The sequence below is a fragment of the Cynocephalus volans genome, chromosome 9, assembly GCF_027409185.1.
Source record: "Cynocephalus volans isolate mCynVol1 chromosome 9, mCynVol1.pri, whole genome shotgun sequence".
Taxonomy (NCBI): domain Eukaryota; kingdom Metazoa; phylum Chordata; class Mammalia; order Dermoptera; family Cynocephalidae; genus Cynocephalus; species Cynocephalus volans.
The window spans coordinates 40,779,392-40,802,969 of record NC_084468.1 but is presented as its reverse complement, the minus strand read 5'-3'; positions in this window follow the sequence as shown (position 1 = coordinate 40,802,969).

Sequence of the window (23,578 nt, the reverse complement as noted above, 5' to 3'; positions counted from 1 at the left end):
ATGTGAGAGCTAAGAGAGAAGGAAGGAAGGAAAGAAAGACCCAATAGTGAGTTAAACTTGCAGAGGGAGAGCACATTCTGTGGGCTACAAAGTGGATTGAGGGGGAAGGTCGGAGTGGAAGAAGGTTGGGGATAATTGCGTGCACGACCTGGGGTACAAGTGCAATTTGTGGTTATGGGTATACAGCCAGTATGAATCTGGCCCCACATCACAGGCATGAAGGGTGACAATCAGCTTTGTATCTCATGAATATTCATAGCCAATATAAAAAAGAGGAAAGAAATCATGAATTAAAAAACATTTTGTGTGTTATATTTTCATACAATACAGTGATTTTATTGGCTTGCTTTTTTTGAAAATGTATTTGTGAAGTCATCAAAATTTCTATTTTTAGCAACTTCACTTCTAACAGAAAAGTTGAAAGCAATATCAGTTGTTTTTGGTCACGAATGATTTTTCTATAGTTTTTTATATTTTAAAAAGGATCCTTCTGCTGATGCAAATGCTACTGGAACTGTTATGAGTATTTTGTATGTGCTAACAATATTGAGATAAATTTCTGGTAAGTTATTTTGAAATATAACTTTTAGTACATCTGGAACTGATAATTCTCACAGAATTATTTTTCTTAAAAGTTTTAACTTTTCAAACAAATCAGTTTTGTGTACATCTAAACTTAATTTTAAATGTAAATTTATATAATGGATTCTAACGTCTCCTCTGGCATTTTCTGTAACTTGTGTAGGTCATACAAGAAAGTGAAAGTGGATTTATGATTTGAATAAATTTTATATACATTTTTTGGTATTTCTTCCATTATAAGGAAAAATATGCTTTTAAAATTGTCCTTCTTGTTAGTAATTGGTTTATCCATAGCTTCATTTGAAGATAGTGTCCTTTTCTATCAAATACAGCAATCTTTAAATTTAATTTTTATTTCTAAGTCTGTGGATATTTGCTTTGCAATGTTGCACAACTTTTTAAAACCAGAGATTCTAAACTATTTGGAGAATTCTAATGACTGCCTGATATGCTTCATTGCCATATATATGTATATGCTTTTATTTTTTAATAAATTACTGACAATTTACTGTCTGAGCCCCAAAAGTTCCTGTCCTAGCACTCAGGTACATGCTGCAGGGCTGAGTGTGGGGACAGATGGGCAAGCTGGCCCCATACCACAGATCCTGTGTTTTTCCGTGCTGTCTCCATGCAGAACCCCTGCCTTGCTGCTGCTTCTCTTGTGGCTGTTGTTGCAACTGCCGATGGTTGCCAAGTTGCTTTGGAGCCCTTTAGAGCACCAGACTGCCCCCAGACATGCACACACTGCAAACCTGGGTTATCTCCACTGTTCACACATCTGCTCCATTGTCTTTTCAGATGTCTCTTACAAAATACAAGTTCAGAAATACAATTATGAAGAATTTCAACACAATGATAGTAGAGCATTAAACCAAGCACCAAACATGGGGCTCTGACATGAAGCTGGTTCTGGTCTGTGGCAAGAAAACAAAAAGATGTTCACAAACCATATGGATATATTTGCACAACGAAAGTCAAGCCAACAATGTATGATCTATCCACTGTCTGCTATGTGACTGAAAGTCCGCAAAATGCCAGACAAGTAAAGTTAGTTATTATTATGCATAGACCCATCATTTGTTGATGGGCCAGTAATATTTGGACAAGTAACAAAATAAAAACATAGTAATTTAAAAACAGTGATGTATTTATTCCATAATTTTTTACTTTTATTTCAGCAAATATTTAATGGGGCTGTTAGAACCAAGATTTTCACATGATTTGTGTTCTACTAACAATAATCTTATAAAACATTAACACACAGTATTTAATTTTCAAAAAAGTACACAATTTGAGTGTATTTTTTTCCAATCTTAAAATTAAAATAGGTTAAAAAAATAGCATTACTTTTCAAGTTTTCAAAAAAGAAATTTTTCTTTCAAATATTAAAAATTATATATTTAAATTTAAAGGCAAAATATGGGCTGCCTTTAAAATAAAAATCTAGGAGATGTCATCAAGATGGAGGAATGGACAGGCCCCCGGGTCACTCTCTTCCACAACCTATCAATTTACAGCTATTACAAACCAAAGACCTCCAACCTAGGACTGCTGTAGCTTGGGGGATGAAGAGGAGAGATCACGGAGTTCATGAAGATGGGAGTGGCCACAGTGAGAAAAAGAAGGTGTTGTTCCAAACATTTTGATCTTTGGCTGCTTCAGGACAGGCCCCAGAGAGGGACAGGAAGAAGCTGTAGCATATGGAGCAGGAGCCAACAAAAGCCACAGTTGTGCCATTTGCATGAAGTTGTTTGGAGTCTGCAGGGAAGAATAGGGACCTGGCAAACACCATACCAGCCCTCAGCCCAGGAAGACCACTGATGGGGTTCCAGTGGACCCACATAGGAGGGCCACAGGTGACTGAAGATAAGAGTTACCCAGAGGCTGGTGAGCCATCTGAGGGACCAGCGCACTGCCCATATCATGGGAAGGATTTGGAGTGCAGGCGTAGGCTGGCCCATAGGGGAAACATTGGGGCACAGTGTGGGCAGCCGATCTACCTTCCAATTGCGACAGGCTCACTCAGTGGAGACTGGTCACAGAGTTAGAACTGCAGGGGGTGCGGTTTTCTGGAAATACTCACTCCTGGGACAGAATTTCCACACAGCTCAGGTGTATCTGACCTCAAAAAACCCAGAAGTGATCAAAAGGCCAACAATTAAAATCTTCATTGCACAAAAAGCCTTCCCTGGAGAATCAACAGCAAAGCAGCAACTTAGCACAACCACAGAGCTCAAGCGCTGGTTCCCACAGGAATTTCCCCCAATTTTGGGATTAACCAAAGGACCAAAAATAAGTTGCAGTGCAGAGTTTAAGTGGTGGTGGTAGATAACCCTGTGATAGCTGTAAAGTTATAGCAATCAAAACAGCATGGAACAGACATAAAAATAGACAAATGGACCAGTGGAAGTGAATAGGGAACTTAGAAACAAACTCACATACTTACAGCCAACTGAGTTTCGACAAAGGTGCCAAAAACATACAATGGGAAAAGGACAGCCTGTTCAATAAATGGTGCTAGTAAAACTGAATATCAACATGCAGGAGATTGAAACTAGACTCCTATCTCTCACTCCACAAAAATCAAGTCAAAATGGATTAAAAACCTAAATTTAAGGCCTGAGACTATGAAACTGCTAGATGAAACCATAGGAGAAATGCTACACAAAATGGGAGTGGGCAGCACTCTTTTGAGTAAGACTACAAAGGCACAGACAACTAAAGCAAAAATATGCAACTGTGATTATATCAAACTAAAAAGCTCCTACAGATCAAGGAACACTATCAACAAAATGAAGAGATGACCTACAGAATGGGAGAAAGTGTTTGCAAACAACACATCAGACAAATGGCCTGAATATATAAGGAACTCAAACAACTCATCATCAGAAAACCAAATAATACAATTAAAAAATGGGCAAAGCACCTGAACAGACATTTCTTAGAAGAAGACATACAAACGGCCAATTACTCAACATTACTAATCATCAGGGAAATGCAAATTAAAACCAGTATAAGATATCATCTCACCCTAGTAAGAATCACTATTATCAAGAAGAGAGAACAAAATAAATTCTGGTGAGTATCTGGAGAAAAGGGCACCCTCCTATATTGTTGGTTGGAATGTAAATTGGTACAGCCATTGTGTAAAACAAATTGGACGTTCCTCAGAGAACTAAATATAGATCCGACTTTACAATCCAGCTATCCACTGCTAGGTATATACCCAAAGGAAATAAAATCAGCATATAGACAAGATACTTGCACTTCCATGTTCATCGCAATGCTATCCATAATAGCCAAGAGATGGAATCAATCCAGATGCCCATAGATGGGCAAATGAATTTAAAAAATTGTGGTATATATACACAATGGAATACTATTCAGCTATTTAAAAAAATAATATCCTTTTATTTGCAGCAACATGGATAGAACTGGAAGCCATCATGTTAAGTGAAGTAAGTCAGGTGCAGAATGACAAATACTGCATGGTCTCGCTCCTATGTGGAATCTAAAAAAAAAAAAAAAAAAAAAGGTTCTGATAGAAGTGGAGAGTAGAATAATGGTTACCAGAGGTCAGGAGGGGTGGAGGGAGGAGTAGTAGTGGACTAATGGATACAAAACTATGCTATCTATCCTAAGTAAATCTTTGTAATGTATATGCATGTATTTTATGCAGTACATGCACAAAATAACATATTGTACCTCACAAAAATAAATACAAATAAAATTTTAAAAATGATAATCTAAATTTAAATAATTTAAATAATTTGTTTTTTTAAAGTTTTAAGTTATGAAATTTTTTATAAAAGTAAACTACCATTCTAACTTTTAATGTCTACTTAGTTTTCATATAAATAATTGATACCACACTTTATACATTTTTTCTAGTCCTATAAATAAAATTAAGAAGAATATTATCGACCTCATAGGGCAAAATGTCCCTTTGCTTCCTGTGCAACTGTTGAGATATTCCACAACTTTGAGAGCACAGCTAGAACAATAAATTAAACAGGAAGAAAAGCAAGAAAATGGACTCTTGGCAGTATTAGGAAACAATTGTGCAAGAAAGTCGTGGATGCATGATTTCTGAGTAGAGCATTTGAGAGGTTAATACATTTGTCTTTTTTACAACCTAAGTGCCTGCTTTGCACAAAGCATCCCCACACTCCTAGGTAGTGTCAGTCTCAGCTGCTGGCAGGTACAAGTCCTAAACCTTTAGACATTCCAGCAGATTTGTCTTGTGTCTACTGATAATAGGACAAGCAACATGGAGCAAGTATTTTCCTGGGCCTGAATGCACTGATTTATAGCATTATTATTTAGAAAATTGGGTCCAAAGTGATAGAGGAACCCGTGTGGTCTTTAACAAAAATACTTTTTGTGTTGGTAATATGCAAGGCATCTGTACTGTGAGGATCAGGACAATGGCCCTTCTTGCCTCCTTGTAAGACTGGTACTGTTTTTGAGACTAAAATAACCAATGATAATGGTAGTATCCTCTAAAGCTGCTTTTAGGGTTAGTCAATTTTAATAAAGTACTTAAAAACACATTCTCTAGTATATAAAATAACCCATAGCAAGTAAGGTGCTAAAGAACACTATTCCAATGATTAATCTTCAGTGTATACTTTCTAAAGAGACATGGTTGCAAAAATATCTTCAGTTATTTTGATGTAGATTTTGAATGTTTGCAGATGTGGTAACAGTGGAAATTTCCAGCACACTGGATGAAAATATAATGGTTCTGCTGGTTCTACTGTCCCATTCAAATGCAGGTACTCTGCAAGACTAAGGACCCATCTTTTGTTGTGGTATGTACAAGAGTGTCCTGGTCTTTGAAGAGAGAACCACGTATATAGATTGCAAGAAGCTGAAGAACATATTGGAGTGTACATGGGTCTCTCTTTCCTGAATGATAAGTGAAAGAAGGAAGCTTGGATGACCTTCGTGAATAGCAATGAAAAGTAAAGGTATATATTTGGCAGATGTTAGCCATTTTCGTAGGTTCTGGATGAAGAATTTGGACAGTCGTATCCTGCTGATTCCACTTCTTCAGGCCCCTCCAGATCTGAAAAATCCCCTTGTCCTCTTCATCTTTAAGCAAACTTCCTCTCTCTCGAGCTTGAATAAGCCTTATGCTCTCTGTTTTCTCTTTTAGTCCATTATTTATGGATAAGTGATAAACTTTATATTCCATTCTTTAAGAGTTTTACTCTTTGATTTACAATAGGCATTTCTTCTGTCTCAAGGGTTTTCTTTCAGAAATACTGTCTCAGAAATAAACCTGAAGGGCCTGTTTTGCAACATTGGTTCAACATAGACGGACACCTTTCTTTTAGAATTCATGCTGTGCCAAGCCTAATCTTCTCTGAGGCCACAGAGGCCCCTGACTGAATAAAAGAAAGGTCATATACTAAGAAATATGAAAAAAACATTAAAACATTTCAACATATTCTCTTACTACAGAAGATTGATATGACTTCATGGTGGCAGGAGACCATAAACCCTGTGATCCTAGAGAAGCAGAATTATAACTGGGCCTTCTCCCCTGAAATCTCACTCCTAGCTCAGGATAACTTGTTTGATGTCTTTATAACTTTTAATGTGGAAAAATAATCAAAATAGCCACGAAAGACTACCTTTCAATTTGTGAGATGTCTAGAAGGAGGTCTAGACTTTGTTTTATTTTGTATTTGTATCCCAAGAATCTGGCATAATAGCCAGAACAGAGAGACACAAAATACATATTTTTGAATGGATAAAGAGTTCATGACAATTTGACTTATTACTAATTACAAAACTTATACATATATCAAATAATCACATTGTGCACCTTGCATATGTAAAATTTTTATTTTATTTAATTAAATATTTTAAAATAAAAAAACAGAGTTCATTAGTGGGCTGTTACTTAAAACTGAATGGTTTAAGGAACTAACTGTACTCATAGTAGTATGTTACACAGCTCTAGAGGGCAGGATTCAGGTTATATTCAGTGGGATGATATTTCTTGTAGCAAAGCTCAGGGGAGTGGTGCTCCCTAAAATTGTGCAATGTGCCCTGTGCAAAGTGTACTCTCTGTTCCAAAATATCTTCCTCTATTCCAGTGTCTGATTCTAGCATTCCTTCATTTGAATCAGGTTCTAGTTAGTTAGTTTTGTTTTAAAATTATAGCTCCTTCAAGAGAATGCAGCTATACCTATATACCTCTGGGCTGAGTAAAAGCCTTAGGTTCTTCTACATTTACCTGCTGAGAAATATGAAGCTGGACCTAGAAAACACATGAAACAGTTTTGGAGCAGGGGAGGGAGTCAGTGAAAAAAAAAAAATAGTAGGAAGTCTCCAAAATAAAAAAAAAAAAAATTCCTCAATTTTATTTTTCTTCACTGTGATAAAATACCCCTGAGAAATATATTTTTCTTCAAGGTTCTAAACCATAAAGTCTTTAAACTCAGAGAAAGTCTTTTAAGTGAATAGAACAGAGAACTCTATGCTATCACCGGAAGGGAAGGAGAGAGAGTGCAGTGTCTGCTCCAAGGAACAGTGAAATATGATCAGAAATCCTTGCTCCCATCTACTGCTGTCAGCAGTGCTGTCAGAAGAACCCGAGGCTCCAATTCCAAGCAGCCAAGGCTCATTAGTTATATTCAGATAACTGAAACAGCCACTCTTCTTACTGTTTGGGGAGTTGCTCATTTGGCTTTCTTCTTGGTCAGTCCCCTTCTTGCTTACTGGTCTCACAGCACGCTACCTGCTAAAAGCCTTCTAAGTATCCCAGCATATCCTCAAATAAATAGCTGAAGGGGCCCCTCATGGAGCATTAATTGCAGGCACATAAAAAACTTGAGCTCAAATATCATGAGAAAGTCCTAAATGGTGCTACCAATGATAAGGGGATTGCAAATGGATACCAGGCACAGTTCCAGGAAGCTCTTACAGAGTCAGAGTACTGAAGCCCTGAGCACGCTACAGCTATAAACTAAAGAGGGCATTAGGAAGGCTCTCAGTACCCCAGCTGAACACAACCTTACATTAGGATCTTTAATTTGCTAATGGGCCTATTTGCTCAAGAGGGATTTGCCAACCTCAGGATGACTGTATTTAGCGTAAGCAAATACTATCCAGAAAACAAAACAAAACAAAACAAAACAAAAAACAAAACTTTTGCATTAAAGCCTAATACTAATAGCCACTATTTATTGAGCATTTACTATGAGAATTTACTTCTGGATAAGTACTTTAAATTCTTTACCTTATATAAATACAAAACTGGTAAGATTGGTACAGCTACCTCAATTTTATGGTTGAAGACATTAAAACTTCCAGAGATAAAATAACTTTTGCAAGATCTAAAATTAGTACATGGTAACCTGAAATTACAACTTCACTTGTATGACCACTGAGCTTTACTTATAACCAGTGCATTATACTGATGGGATGGACTCTTCTTTAGGTGCCTTTATCCCCTGACTAATGGTTTTATGTTTATGCTAACTAATGGATCTCCAGTCAGTGCCACAGGTAGCCAATGGAGTATATTTTTCCTTTATGGTACTTGCTGTATGAAAAATTTCTCTTATCCAGAAATACTGACAGAATTATATTGAATCACACAATGTCTGGCCCTGGAAACCATGTCTTTTGGCATCTTGTCTATCTTCTCCAAATCTTGATTTCTCATTTCTTGGCATGGTAGATGTTACTTCTGTTTCTCATCTCATAATTTCTTCCAGTGGAATTCGAATTCTCATTAGGCGATATTAGAATTGTTTCCCCAAAATGGGCACTTGAATGTTTCTTACCTAATCTCTGTTCCCAATTTCCTCCTTCTAAAGTGTATCCAAATATTTGTCTTATAGCCACTGATTTTCACATAGCTAATATACCTGTTGAAGCTGACTCCACCTTCAACTAGTTATAGGCTTTGATTATTTTAGACCAGTGAATATATTTCATCACCTGACCATGAATAGGGATTTTTTAAGAGTGAAAACATGATCTCACCTCATACCCCCAGTTTGAACTCCTTGGAATGGTGTTTGAGAAACACTTTTTTCATTGCTAGACATGAATAAGGTAATATATAGCTCTAATCATGGCAGGTAGTCTTTGTTCATCTATAAGATGAGCAGTTTTAGCATAAAGCTGGTATTCTGGTTGTCAGAGCAAAAGAGAATAAGAAACTAGGTCTTTGATGACATTATTGGGCTTCTGGATCGCCAAACTCTAACGTGAACCCTATGTCTGTTCTCCACTTATGTGGCCCATAAATACCTTTCCTCTTTATGCCAATTTGAGAGGGCTACATATTACATGCAAACATAAGGGTCCTAATTGATAAAGGGTTTGACATCACAGAGCAAGGGGTTAACTGTACAGAAAATGTAGGGTGGAGAACTCTCAGAATTCATCCTCGGGATGGGAAGTTGTTGATCCTTGTTGGAAGTTTGTGTAATCAGTTACACTGCTGCCTTTAAGTGTTCAGACACAAACCACACCTTTTGAGGGCATAGTATTAGGAGATTGTGAGGAAAATTCATGGTGTTGGAGTATACTGGTTACTTCTTCTGGTCTTTAGCAAGGTCTTATAAGCAAACAGGTTCAGGCCGAAGGTGAACTGAATACTCATAGAGAGGGGAAAATGGTACTGCTTTGCTAAGAAACACACTTTCCTCTTATAGTCTGTAATTTTAGTTAACAAACAATGCAATAATGTTGGCCATGTTTAATTGAAAAACTAATATTTTCTCCCTCATACTCAATATTATACAAGCAGAATTGGAGGCAAGGGACTTAGCAGAAGACATAATCAGAACTGGGTAAAGAAATAGCACCTCTGCCTCAGTATCCCAAACAAGATTCCTAAAATTTACAGTTTGAACTAGCTTAGTCTATCACTTCAGCATCTTCACTGTGACCTAAGAAGTGGAATGTGCTGGATGACTTAAATCAACCAGATCTTAATCCCTGGGTGTATGGGCAGACAAGTCCACTGAATAGCTGGGTACTCCTAAATAGAGTTGAGGGGAAATTTCTGGATCAACGAATTTCCACCAAAGACCACTTCTGTGACTAAGCAGCATCCATAAAAAACATTATCACATGAATATCTTTTTAAAATCTACTTTCTTTCCAAACAGAGTCCACACAAAATCTCATACCTGACCTGCATCCAGCTGCATGCACAAAGTATGGATCCATAACTACAGAAATGCAGTAATTGTGCTTCTGAATTTCAGCCCAGCTGCTTACTCTGAAGGGGGACAGAAAAAACTGGTTCCAAACTTTCTGTGTAGCCATTTGTAAAGTTTCCTTAGTATAGGACAAGGCTAAAGCAAGGGACACTTATTTAAAGCAAAGAAGAGCACAGCGAACGTAAAGGATAAAGCAAACTCAAGATTTTAAGGGAAAGTCCAAATACTAGGAGAGACACACATACACGAGAGCTACAGGATATACTTGGTCAAAATTGCAAAGCTGGGAAGTAATACATTTTGAGTAAAAGATTGACTGTGACATGGCAAGCATTCCCTGAGTGATGGCCAGAGTGCTGTTCATTCTTACTGAGCAGTGAACAGTTTCTATTTTACGCAGAGCAAAGCCAAAGCTCTTATGTGATCCACAAAGTTCTCTACTGCTATCTTTCACCAATGATCTCCTACTACTCTCCCAATTACATGCTCCACTTCTACCACTAACTTCCCTGCTGCTGTTTGGCCTGGCCTGATTCCATCTCAAGGGCTTTGCATTTGCTGTTTCCTATGTTTATATAATTCTGTTTACTCAGATATCTACATGGCTTGATGCTTGATTCTCTTTAGATCTTCAGCCAAAAGTCAGCTTATCAAACAGGTATAACCCAAGCCATTCTGTCAAAATTTTCAATTCCCCTCCCCAATATTTCATATCTTTCCCAGTAGTTCATTTTCCCTTCTTATTTCTTAACACTAAATACCATATATATTTTGCCTATTTATATTGTTTATTGACAGTCTTCACCTCTAGAATATGAGCTCCATGAGGGGTTTTTGTTTTATTTACTTTTGAATCTCTAAGATCTAAATTATGTTTATACATAGTTAGGCAGCACTCAATAAAATTGAATTGGATGAATAAATGAGTGAGTCAAGAGGCAAAAAGGGACCAGAAGCAGGATGGGTAGAGCTTGGAATTCTAGGTTTGCTATGCTAGTGGATACGTCAGAGAAAGGGGTAGCTCCCAAAGGAGCCATTCCCCCAGAGGTATTCCATGTTATCGTTTATGGTGTGCATGTTGTAGCTCATTCAGTGAATTGTTGTGGAGTGGTAACTAATTATGACATAATTGTTAAAGAACAATTGTGGCAGGGGGAAGTTGTGAGCAGTTACAGTACTGTCAAGAGAAGTTTACTGTGTGAAGAAGACCACAGTTTATTTCTTGTATCATTATAGCCTTTTGTTAATGCAGACCCAGTACTCTAGAGATTTCTTCACTCACCCATTTACCATGGCAGAGAAGAGCCCATTGAAGGAAAATCAATCTTTTTACTGAACTTTGCAGCTCAGAAATAATATAAACTCTATCACAGAGAGAAGGAGACAGAGTCCTGTCTTAGGTCCTATCAACTTGAAAGCACATTCATGTCTTCAATTTGTCTAGTCTGTATTTTGGAGGAGATATTAGGCATTCTTTGTTGGAGACAGAATTTCTGAAACAATCCCAAACCTGCTGGACACTGTTACTTTTTTTCTCTCTATAATTCCAAAACTATAAGTAGCACACTTCCCCCTATTAGATTTACTGTGCCCCAAAACTTTATTCCTTCTTTTCCTTCTACTCATTATGAATTATAGATAAGAGTTGACTTAATTGTCACAGTGTCCTGAGGAGCTTCCCACAACGATGATATCTGCAACAAAACCAAAGCTTCAAGCTGCTATATACTCAACCTCTTCTTTTGGGTCCAGGCCTGTTTCATTTCCAACATGCTCTGTGGTAAAATTAGGTAAGACATTGAAATCATATTCTGTTTTCAAGGAAGACTCTGAAGGAAAAATGAGAAAACAAAACAAATATAATGAGCATAATATTGACTATTATATATACTCAAAGTTTCTCTCTAAAAGAAGAGGATTTTTAGGTGAAATGTAAGGATTTTTGTTCCCATCACAATGCACACTCAACTTGAGTAACTTTGGTCTTTTACATTCGATTGTCTTTGTTTCTATCCCTAGAAATAAAGATTTTGAGGAGTTTAAAAATTGATTTTCACCTTTATTCATAAATTAATTTTGGAAGCATAGATCCCTAAAATGCACAAGCTACCTACTTCTGCCTCTAGGTCCTGGGCTTTGAAAACATTCGCATAAGGTGGATGCCTGTCTCTTCCAACTTATTCTTTGATGCCACCATGAAATTGTACTGTTCATGTTTCAAGGTTCACAGTAAAGCTCTTTTTAGTAAAAACATGCTCTTCGATCTAAGTCAAATGGAATTCTAATCCATAAAAGAAAACTGAAACACTCTATATTTTCTAACTTTATGTAGTTTATTTTATAAATATAACAATGAATATATTTTTGAAGCTCCAAATTTACATGTATGTATGTGTGTGTGTGTATATATACATATATATATATATTCCATTATATCTTCTCATCCGTATCAGTCACTATGCTTTCTTCTGCAAGAGCTGAAAAACCCTACTCAAAATCGCTTATCCAACGTGGCATACTCATTCTTTTTCTTCTCTTATGGGAGTAGCTCTACTTCAAGTAGGGAGCTGAAACTTTTGATCCGATGCAGAACATAATGCTCGTCTAGAGAAGTTTTCCACATATTTCTCTGATGTTAAGAATTCCCAGAATGCAGATTCCTAGGTCCTACTTCTGGAGATTCTGATTCAGTAGGTCAGATATGGGGTCTGGGAATCTAAATACTTACCAAAGACCCAGGTAATATGTTAGAAGACATTAACCTCTAAAGCCTATCAGAATGAAGCACATTATGGTAAAGTGTAAAATAATGGGCATTTTTTAAAAATTATATTTGTGTAACACTTTTTGTACAGGATTTTTTTTTTTTTTTAACAAAGATAAGACTGAGTTGTCAAGAGTGTAGAGAAACAATTATAGTTATTAAGGGAAAAGAGTAAAAGGGCACAGTCTCTATGGAAAGAAATTTGGTATGATTAAAGGGGTGAGCTTATACCCTGAGGAGAGCTATAATAAATAAATAAATAGATAGATAAACAAATAAAAGTAGCATGTTTGTTGATATCATTTTATATTTACTTAATATGGAAACTGAAGAATTTTATAACTATTTTATTAAGATATATATTTTTTCATTTTATAAGCAATTTTGAGTTAGATTTTTATCCCAAAGCTGAAAGCACACTGATATTAGTTAAAATATACGATTGAATATATATAATGCAAATTTAATGCTTCAAAAATGTACTCATATAATAAAATGAACTACATTAAAAAAGAAAAAATGTTGAATGTTTTAGCTTTCTTTTATCAACTAGAATTTAGTTGGACTTAGATTCAAAGGTCATGCTCTTTGTTTTGCTTGTATATTAACTGCAAAAATTCAATTACAGAACATAATAATTCTGATGCCCTTAGGAAGTTATAAAGAATATTGTCATCTAAATTAATACCTCTGAACTGTCTTTCTGATGTAAGATATTTGGGGAATTAAAACTCAGAATGGGACATTATGAAAACTCTCCAAAATGAATACTATATATAAATAAAGAACATAGAGAATATTGTCTCCTTATTCCTTTGACATGGTTTGAAAAGCTAGATTATTATGAAGGCACCATCTGTTTTCTTTTTCTGGTTTAGAAACATGCTTGAAAAAGTATTTGGAGACCAAACACACTCTCCGAAAAAAATAAATAAAAGATGAAACCATAATGCCACTAGACAAAGTATAAGAGGAAATCTTTCTCTCAAAGTAGTACTAAAGATTGGGATCAGAGGATTGAGGATTGAGTCTGCACTCTCCCACTTAGTATGTGGGAGGTTAAGACAGTTAAAATGTATGAGCCTGATTTCTCATACTGAAAAATGCATAAAACATTTTAAAATAGTAATGTCTTGAACCACTCTAAATCTTAATATATAATTTCAAATGCCATTTTGCATTATATTATGTATACCTTGGTTCAAAATATTGTGACTTTTTGATATAAACAAAAATGATTAGATTAGTTAAGTAACTAGAAAGCAGATGGTGCTGTGAGGCAAATTGGCCCATTATTGCTCCAAAATGCATAAAGCATGCTTGTGTTTTCTATGAATATTGACATTCCTTATGCCTTTACCTGGGATAATTTTAGGACAGGAATATGTGACAGATTATAAGAAGAATGTATCCATGTTTATAGTCATGGTAAAAATTTAGGAAGTCATTTTTACCCTTCATAATTCCATACCTCCTAGGAATGCTCTCTCTCTTTAGGAACTTTGCACTGGAGATTCACATGTGTAAATCAATAGAATTACAACTCACTTCCTAATCAGCCCAATAACCCTCCATTCCCTACCAAAGATATGAGGTAGAAATTTGGACCTCAGTTCCTATACTGATAACTATCCCTGTGACTTAAACATACCCCTTCACCAATTTAGGCCTCCTCACATTTAGTAGAGTGCCCAACGTTAGAAGTGTTCTTTGAGTGAATAATTTAATAACTGAATGTTTCTTCTTCTAAATATGAAGATAGTAAGTGTCAATGATCCCTATGCACTTTCCATGTTTTGGAATCACGTTTTCTCAAAAAAACAATTTTTTCTGTTATGAAAACATGTTGTTAAGTTAATGCACTGGGCTGGGAGATTATTACATTGGAAACATTGTATGATCATATTCCTGCAGTAAACTGGTTTCAAGTTGGGATCAAATTCTGCCCTTTTAGAAAGGCAAGGTCCTGTGGTGAGTAGAATAAGACTTTGAAACCAGATACACCTGGGTTAAAAACTTACCTTTATCATTAATTAACCATGTGACCACACCAAATCTCAATTTTCTTATTTGTAAATGGCCTAATTAAGAGCTATACCAAGACATTCCTGTGAAAGTTAAATGATACAGTGCATAAAAGGTATTCAGTCCAAACTTTGGCACACAGTAAGTGCTAAATAAATGTTGGACTCCCTTTTCCCTTTTTATACTCCTAATTCATTTTAATAAAACTATTTCTTTCTTTAGACAACTGATGTTTAATGGTTCTGATTGAAAATGAGCTATCATTATTGAAAACCTGAAACATGTCCCTAAATCACTAGACACATATTCATGATAATTAGGTGTAATAAAGCAAGGCTTAATCAGTTCTAATAATTACATCCTGACCCTTTTGAAACAAGGATCATTATACCTCTCTTGGATGCTTTTTAACATAATTATTGTATTTGTTTCAACTAATACATTCAGACAATAATGCATGTCTGCTCATGTACTGATTCAATCCAATTTATTTGCGATATATAACAATTTGGAAGTAACAATAGCCGTTTTTGTTAAGTGTTAACAGTAAAATACCTAACTCACCAATAATAACTTGCTGATTTTCTCACTATATTTGAACTGAAGAAACTAGTAATAATATTTTACACCAATGGGAAGGTACTCACATTTTCTTAGACAGCTTTTTGAATTCCAGTGTGATTCTATTCACCTTACTTTATTTTTTTATTTTATTTTTTTTGCCTTACATATTGAATGGTGTTATGGTTTGAATGTTTATGTCTCCACAACTCATATGTTGAAACCATATCTCCAATGTGGTGGTATCAAGACGTGGGATCTTTGGAAAGTGATTAGATCACGAGGGTGGAGTCCTCGTGAGTGGGTTTAGTGCCCCTACAAAAGGGACCCAAGGGTGCTGCCTTGTCTCCTCCCGCTTTGTGAGGACACTTTGAGAAAGCAGTCTAAACCAGGAAGTGGGTTGTCTCCAGACACCAAATCTGCCAGTGACTTGATCTTGGATTGCCCAGACTCCAAAACTGTGAGGAATAAATTTCTGTTGTTTATAAGCCACCAAGTTTATGGTATTTTTGTTATAGCAGACCGAACAGACTAAGACTAATATTTCTTCACTTTTGTATCAATTGCCCCAAATTTGACAACTGATATGTCTTCAGTATTCTAAGTGCATTTAAAATCATCATCCTATAATTTCTGTCTTAGTACACTAAAATGGCTATTAGAGGAATGAGAAAATTTAATAAATATTCTGTGCATGTGTGTGTGGGGGGGGCGTATATTTGGCCACCAGCTGGTATGGGCAACCATACCCTTGACCTTGGTGATACAACACCCCACTTTAACCAACTTATTTAACTGGCCAGCCCCTTAAAAAATATTCCTTCATGACACTACAGCAAGACCAGATGACTTTAACTTGATAACTTTATAATTTCTTATACTCTTGAATATTGGCAAAAGTGAGAACATAGATAAGGATGTGTAGTTTACAAGGGACTTGCTTATATTCATATATTACCTTGTATGATTTGTACCTTACCCCTGGGGTCAACAACATCATTATCCCATTTTACAGGTAAAGAGAAATGACTCTCAAAGAAATTAAGAGATGTCCTAGATTAGGTATTTTGTAAACAGCAAAGTTAGGGCTAGAGCTCATCCCTTTAACTCCACATACTATCATGTTTAAATCACTCAGTGTTCTCTCAACTCTGTACATCTTAGGAGAGTTTAAATAAATAAGTGTATTGACTCACATCAGTAGCCTTTTTCCATTAAAAAATATCAAAGAGACTGTAAAAGCTATGGAATTGTTATCATCATATGTTAAGAAAAATGTCCAAACTATAATAATGCTGTCCCAAGTGAGGAGTATAACTATGTAACACAAAATTCCATTTACTATTAAAGCAAAGTTTATAAACTTTTAACATTAATTTTGAAAGTTAAATCTCCAGTTGCAAAAATTAAACTGTCCAGTATTTCAACATCACTTTTCAACTGCTCACCATACTCTTAAACTGTTCACTTTAACTGCTGCTGACTTCAAAATGCCAATCCTTAAGAAAATACTTCTCCCTATATGCCTTAATTAAAAGGTAAATAGGGCAGAGGTTTAGTATGGGTTCTGCAAGCAGACGTATTTGTGCTCCTGGTTCTAGTATATACTAGTTGTCATGTTGCAGTGGGGAGGTCTCAGGTGGTCCTTAGCTGACCAGCTTTCCCAGGAGTGACTTCTCCCCTTAGGTCTGATTCACCCCAAAGATGAGTCTTACATACCATCTGATACTCAAGGAATTTATTCCGGCAGTGCTCCTACAAGACAGCTACTCAGAGCAGGCCAGTGTCATGGGCAGGTACAGGTGGGAAGTCAGAACACCTACTGACTAGGAAGATCTCCATCCAGAGAACATTCTTAGAGTTTGAAGAATTTCTTCCCTTTCTTATATCTTGACAGTTGTCCAGTGTTTCTTTCATAAGTGGAATTTCTTATTTATTTCTTATTTTTTTATTGTTTATGAATATTCATGAGATACAAAGCTGATTGTCACCCCTCATGCCCATGATGGGGGCCAGATTCATACCAGCTGTATACCCATAACCAAAAATTGCATTTGTACCCCATGTTCCCCACCCAATTATCCCCAACCTCCCTCCCCCACCCCATTTCACCCCCACTCAACTTTGTAGCCCATAGAATGTTCTCTCCCTCTGCAAGTCCAACACACTACTGTGGACTTCCTTTCCTTCCTTCTTTCTCTCTTAGCTCCCACACGTGAGTGAGTACATGTGATATTTATCCCTCTGAGCTTTGCTTATTTCACTCAACATAAATTTCTCCAGGCTCATCCATGTTGTTGCGAATGGGAGAATTTCATTCTTTTTTACGGCAGAGTAGTATTCCATGGTGTATATATACCACAGTTTCCTTATCCAATCATCTATCAATGGCCATTTTGGTTGGTTCTCTGTCTTGGCTATTGTAAACAGAGCTGCGATGAACATGGGAGTGCAGGTATCCCTTCAACATGATGACTTCCATTCCTTTGGGTATATACCCAGAAGTGCAATTGCTGGATCATATGGAGGATATATCTGTAGTTGTTTGAGAAACCTCCATACTGTTTTCCATAGTGGTTGTAGTAATTTACAGTCCCACCAACAGTGTAGGAGCATTCCCTTCTCTCTGCATCCTTGCCATCATTTGTTATTCTTATTCTTTTTGATTATAGCCAGTCTAACTGGGATGAGATGATATCTCAATTTGGTTTTAATTTGCATTTCCTTGATATCTAGTGATGTTGAGCATTTTTTCATGTACCTATTGACCATTTGTATGTCTTCCTTTGAAAAAAATGTCTATTCAATTTCTTTGCCCATTTTTTAATTGGGTTATTTGTTATTTTACTGTATAATTGCTTGAGTTGAAAGCAACATATGCTGAATACAAGTTTACATTATCAGTAATGTTAGTTTTGTTTTTACTTCTTCATTCTATTACATCACAACCAATGCTTCTCACCAAACATTTTAATATTTTACTTGCCAAAGACAAGAGAACTTTATTTAAACTCTGATTCTTACCTAGATTTTTTCCTTTCCATTCCATCTGCCTTCAAAAGAAATGACCCTTTTCATGGTTGCCTAGCAGACCAAAAGTCTCACTCTTTAGAAAAGACCCTTTGAACACAGAATTATGGCTTTACTTTCATATGCCCAATGGGATAACTATATAACTGTAGTGGAACTTGTTATGAATTCATGTAATAGTAATAATAGCAATAATAACAAGACTATTAATAGATATGATTGACCATTTACCACTACTTGGCATTTGTTTATAAGTATTTTCATGGATTATCTCATTCAATTCATACAAAAATCCCAGGAGGTACCATTATTTTTATCTCATGAGGAAACTTGCCAATGTCATACAATAAATACATGGTGGGGGCCATGATTTGAAACCAGGTTTGAACACCAGAGATCATCTTTTTATACAATAAGCTACAATAAGCCACAAAGCCCTCAAAATTCCCCATGCCCATTTCCAGCCAAATCCTGTCCCCCAAAACAAGCAGTGTTATTATTGCTACCACAGTAGCTTAGTTTTGCTTGTTTTTAAACTTTACATTAATGAAACCATAAAATGTGGATTTTGTGTATGTGTCTGGTTTCTTTCTTCTCAACATCATATTTATAGATCAATCCATGTTGTATCTGTATCATTAGTATATTCCTTTTTTATTTCTGAGTAGCACTTATGAATATACAATAATTTATTATTTATTTTCCTTTTATTTTTATTTGGGTTGTTTTCAACTCAAACTATAAAAAGTTATTATAAAAAAGATACTGTAAATATTCTTATATACTTATTTTTGTGAACATGTGTTTCTATTTCTCTTGAGTAAATACTGGGAATTTACTCAAGTGGAATTAGTGGGCTGTAGAAAAAAAGAGTAAATTTAGAAGAAATGGATGGCCAAACTAATTTGCAAAGGTGGTTTTGCCATTTTGCACTCCCACCAGCAATGCATGATGATTTTTCATTGCTTAACATCTTTTCCAACTTTTGTTGTTGCTATTACATTTAATTGTTGCTGATCTAGTGGCTTTGAAATTATGTCTTTGTGCTTTTTAATTTGTAGTGTTGTGATGGTAAATAATACTGATCATTTTTTTACCAACTTAGCCATTAAGTATATCTTTTTATGTGTGACATTTCTGCCTTCTGAAGGATTTATTGAGTTGTTTATCTTTATTTTTAAGTTTTTAAAAAATATATATATTCTACAGATATATTTAAATATAAGTCCTTTGTCAGATACTTGTATTACAAATCATTTCTCCCAGTCTGTCTTGAATTTTCATTTACTTAAAAGTGTCTTTTGATGTGCATAAGTTTTTAATTTTATGAAATCCAACTTATCATTTTGTTTTCTTTTATTGTTTCATTGCTTTCTGTTTCTTGTGTAAAAAATCTTGTGTAACACGAGGCTATAAATATATTCTCCTATATTTTCTAGTTGTGTCATATTTAAGCTTTTAAATTTAGGTCTATGGTTCCTCATAAATTAATATTTATGTGAGGTATTGGTAGAAAAAAAGTTTATTTTCTCAATGATTTTGCATTATTTATTGAAAATACTCTTCCTCTTGCATTGATCTTCAGGAAATTTTTGTTGGTTGTATTTCTGGATATTGCGTTCTGTTTCAACAATTTTATTTGCCAATAAACCAACTTATGCTAACACCATGTTTTGTTCTTAAAGTAGGTGTGGAAATGAAATAGATCAAGTCTCTCAAATACCATCTTCCTTTTACTTTTAAAAGTTATTTTTGCTATCGTAGGCCCTTCGCATTTATATAGTTTTAAAAATAAATTTTTAAATTTCAATAAAAAGACCTGCAGTGGTTTTTATTGAGATTGCATAACATTTGTGGATCAATTCTAAAACAGCCCCCGATGACCCATGCCCTTGTATAATTGCCACAATTTGAGTGTGGGTAGAACCAGTGGATAGGAAGGGATATCCATCACCATGATTATGCTATATGGCAAAAGTGAAAAAATTCTGAAGAAATTAAGATTCCTCGTCAGTTGACTTTTAATTAATCAAAAGGGATATTATCCTAGGTGGGCCTACATATTCCGGCCAGCACTTTAAGACAGGGACCTTCTCTGAAGACAAAGCGATTCTCCTGCTGGTCTGGGCTAAGCTAATCAACGTCAGTTCCATAGCTGCAATAAAATGAATTCTGCCAACAGCCACCTGAGTGGACGCTGAATGAGAGCCTGGCTTTTCTGAAACAGCTGACTTTTCTTAATGCCTGAAGCTGCAAATGACACTCATGCTGTTTCCTGCCCCATCCAAGATTAAAAGGACTAAGGTCTTTCCTTGTGGCCCACAGCTAACCCCATCACTATGGCCTAATCACACACACAGGCAGCAGCTCAGAGCCATCTCCCTGCTACGTTTTGTCCATGTAAATAGACTAGGCAGCGCCAGCTAGCCAACACCTGGCTAGTCAATCTTAAACAGCTCACACAGCATGTGGGCAAACAAGTTTTTTGCTGTCTATCTGAAAGTTTTCTTGAAATGTTTTTTAAAACCACATATTTTTGAATAGATGATATGTTCAATTGTTCACAATTCAAAAAGTATGAAGGTATTAGCAATAAAATACTAGCCACCCACCCCTGCTATCCCGTTATTCGGTTCCCCGTCACGGAAGCAAATCATGCCATTATGCCATTAATGTCTTTTTATACTATCAGAGATATTTTATAGAAATTCAAGCAAAGACACACATATGTATGTGTATATAGTCTTTCTATATTTTTTTTCTAAAAATTAATGAATTTCTATGAAACTCTTCCACATTGTACTTTTTTCCCCTTTACTTCAAATACACATGCACACACAAAAGTTGGTTCTTTATCCACTTATGAAAAATTTCCTTACTTTTCATTTATTTATTTTTTTGTTTTTAATTTTTTGAAGTATGTTTATTAATTAATATTATTATTCTTTTACATTCTAAGATGTTGTTGTAGAGGGAGCAGTTGGCGGGGAGGGGTAGAAGGGAAGGGGGAAAGAAATAGAGTGAGAGAAGGAGGAAGGACGGTGGTCATGTTCTAAGTCGGTGGCATCCCCCTCATTCCCGCAAGGGAGACCAGGTGGCTTCCAGCGGTGGCTTGGTGGTCATTGCTGGGCTAGGTGCAGATGTCAGGGGGGTGTGGCTAAAGCCTTCTGTTCCTCACCACTCCAACTTGGGAGTCCAGGTCACTTCCTGTGGTGTTTTGGTGGTTGTTGCTGGGATGGTTCAGGTGTCAGGGGGGCAAGGCCAAGGCTCGAGGCCCCCCATCTCCCCACCTTGGAGGCCATGGTGCTTCCTGCAGCATCTTGGTGGTCATCACTGGGAACTTTGCAGATATTGTGGGTCATGGCTCAGGTCCCCAGCCCTCCCTCTTCCTTGGCTTTCAAGCCCAGGGGACTTCTGGTCCTTCTAGGTTTTATAGGTATTCTTTGGTGGTGGTAGGCCTTTACTGGTTAATATCAAACTTTGTGTCTGACCTGTGGATATTTTGTTTTACTTTCAGTTCTGTGTTGTATTATTCACTGTTCCCACCACTTAAACTCTGCACTGGAACTAATTTGTTGACTTTTGCTTACTTCTAAAGTGGGGAACTTTCTGTAGGGACCAGCACTCAAGCCCTGTAGTTGAGTTAAATTGTTGCTTTTCTGCTGATTCCCTGGGGAAGGCTTTTTGTGAAGCTCAGGTTTTAATGGTTGACTTTGTAGTACTTCTGGGTCTTGTGAATTCTGGTACACCTGATCTGGTCACTCTGGCCTGGGCCTGAGACTTTTCAGCAAAATGCACCCCCTGTGCAGATCTGTATTCCTGACCAGTCTCCAATGTATTGACCTTCTCTAAATGGGGGGCAGATCAGCTGTCCATGTTATGTTCAATGTTCCCCTGGTGGGCCTGGCTCCCCTACTGCCTGTATTACAAACATTTCCTATGGGATGGGCTGTATGCTGGTTCCCTGCAATGACTCACCAGCCTCTGAGTGGCTCCTTTTTTCAGTTGTTGTGGTTCCTCACTCCTATATGGGTCCACAGGAACCCTGTTAGTGGTCATGCTGGTCTGAGGGCCACAAAGGCCCTCTTCTCCCCTACCAACTCCAAGCAACTTCATACAAAGGGCACAGCTATGGCTTTTGCCAGCTCTTGCTCCATGAGCTCACCAGCTCCAGTTCTGAAGCAGCCAGGATTTGAAATGGGGGGAGTAATCCTTTCTTTCTGTCATTGTGGCTTCTCCTGCCTTTATGAACTCCATAGGTCTCTAGTGGCCCAGCTTGGCTGTTGTTGCTTTTTAAGGGTTATAAATTGGTTGATTTGTGGGACAGAGGAATGCTGGGGACCGTCTATTTCGCCATCTAGACCAGAAGCTCCTTCCTTTCTTTTCAAATAGGACTTAATTTTTAATGGTTGCATATGATTTATTTAACTAGCCCCATAGGTTATTATTCAGATTATTTCCAAACTTTGTTATAACTAAAATAACATTATTAATATGTAATTGCACACAAGTTTAAGTATATTTACAGTGAAAATTTCTTAAAACGTAATTTCCAAGTGAAAGCATTTTGCATCTGTAAGCTTGATAGATACCACCAGATTTTTTTCCATTGAGACTGTACCAGTTTACTCTCTTGACAACAATAGCTACACTTGTTTCTCTACACCCTCATGCAGATGTGTTATCTTTAAAAAAAAAAAAATTAGCAATGTAATAAAAGGATTTGTTAACTTAATAAAGTTTAGTTGGCATTTGTCTGCTCAGAATTGAGGCTGAGCTTTTTAAAACATATGTTTAAGAGACATTTTATCTCATTTTAATTGAACTGTCCTCTGCTAATTCTCTCTGGGTATTTATGTTATTAATTTGTAGGAACATTTTATATATTAAAGGGATTATTTCTTTATCTGTGGCATTACTTACAAATATTGTCCCAATTTATCATTTGTTGTTTTGTTTTTTACATAGTGAATTTTGTCCATGTTATATATTTTTTAATTGGTCAAATTTGCTAATCTTCTATGATTTCTGACCTTTGCATCATGGATTTTGCCATGGTTTCTTCCCATTTTTCCTCCCCAAATTTTATCTCCCATGGTTTCTTCAAATATTGTTATGATGTAAGATTTTATAATTAAATTCAATCCATCACAATTTATCTCTGCGTTGGGTATAAGTTAAGCATGCAAATTTACTCTTTGCCCTTATACAGCTACTTTGTTTCTCTGACAAAATTTCTTATGTAAGTCATAATTTTCTCACTGATTTCAAAAGGGATGTCTTAGTCCATTTGAACAATGCTAACAGGATAATACCACAGACTGGGTAGCTTATGAACAACAAAAATTTATTTCTGACCTAACCACCTACCAAAGGTCTCTCCTTCTATTATCCTCTTGGTGACTAGGTTTCAATATAT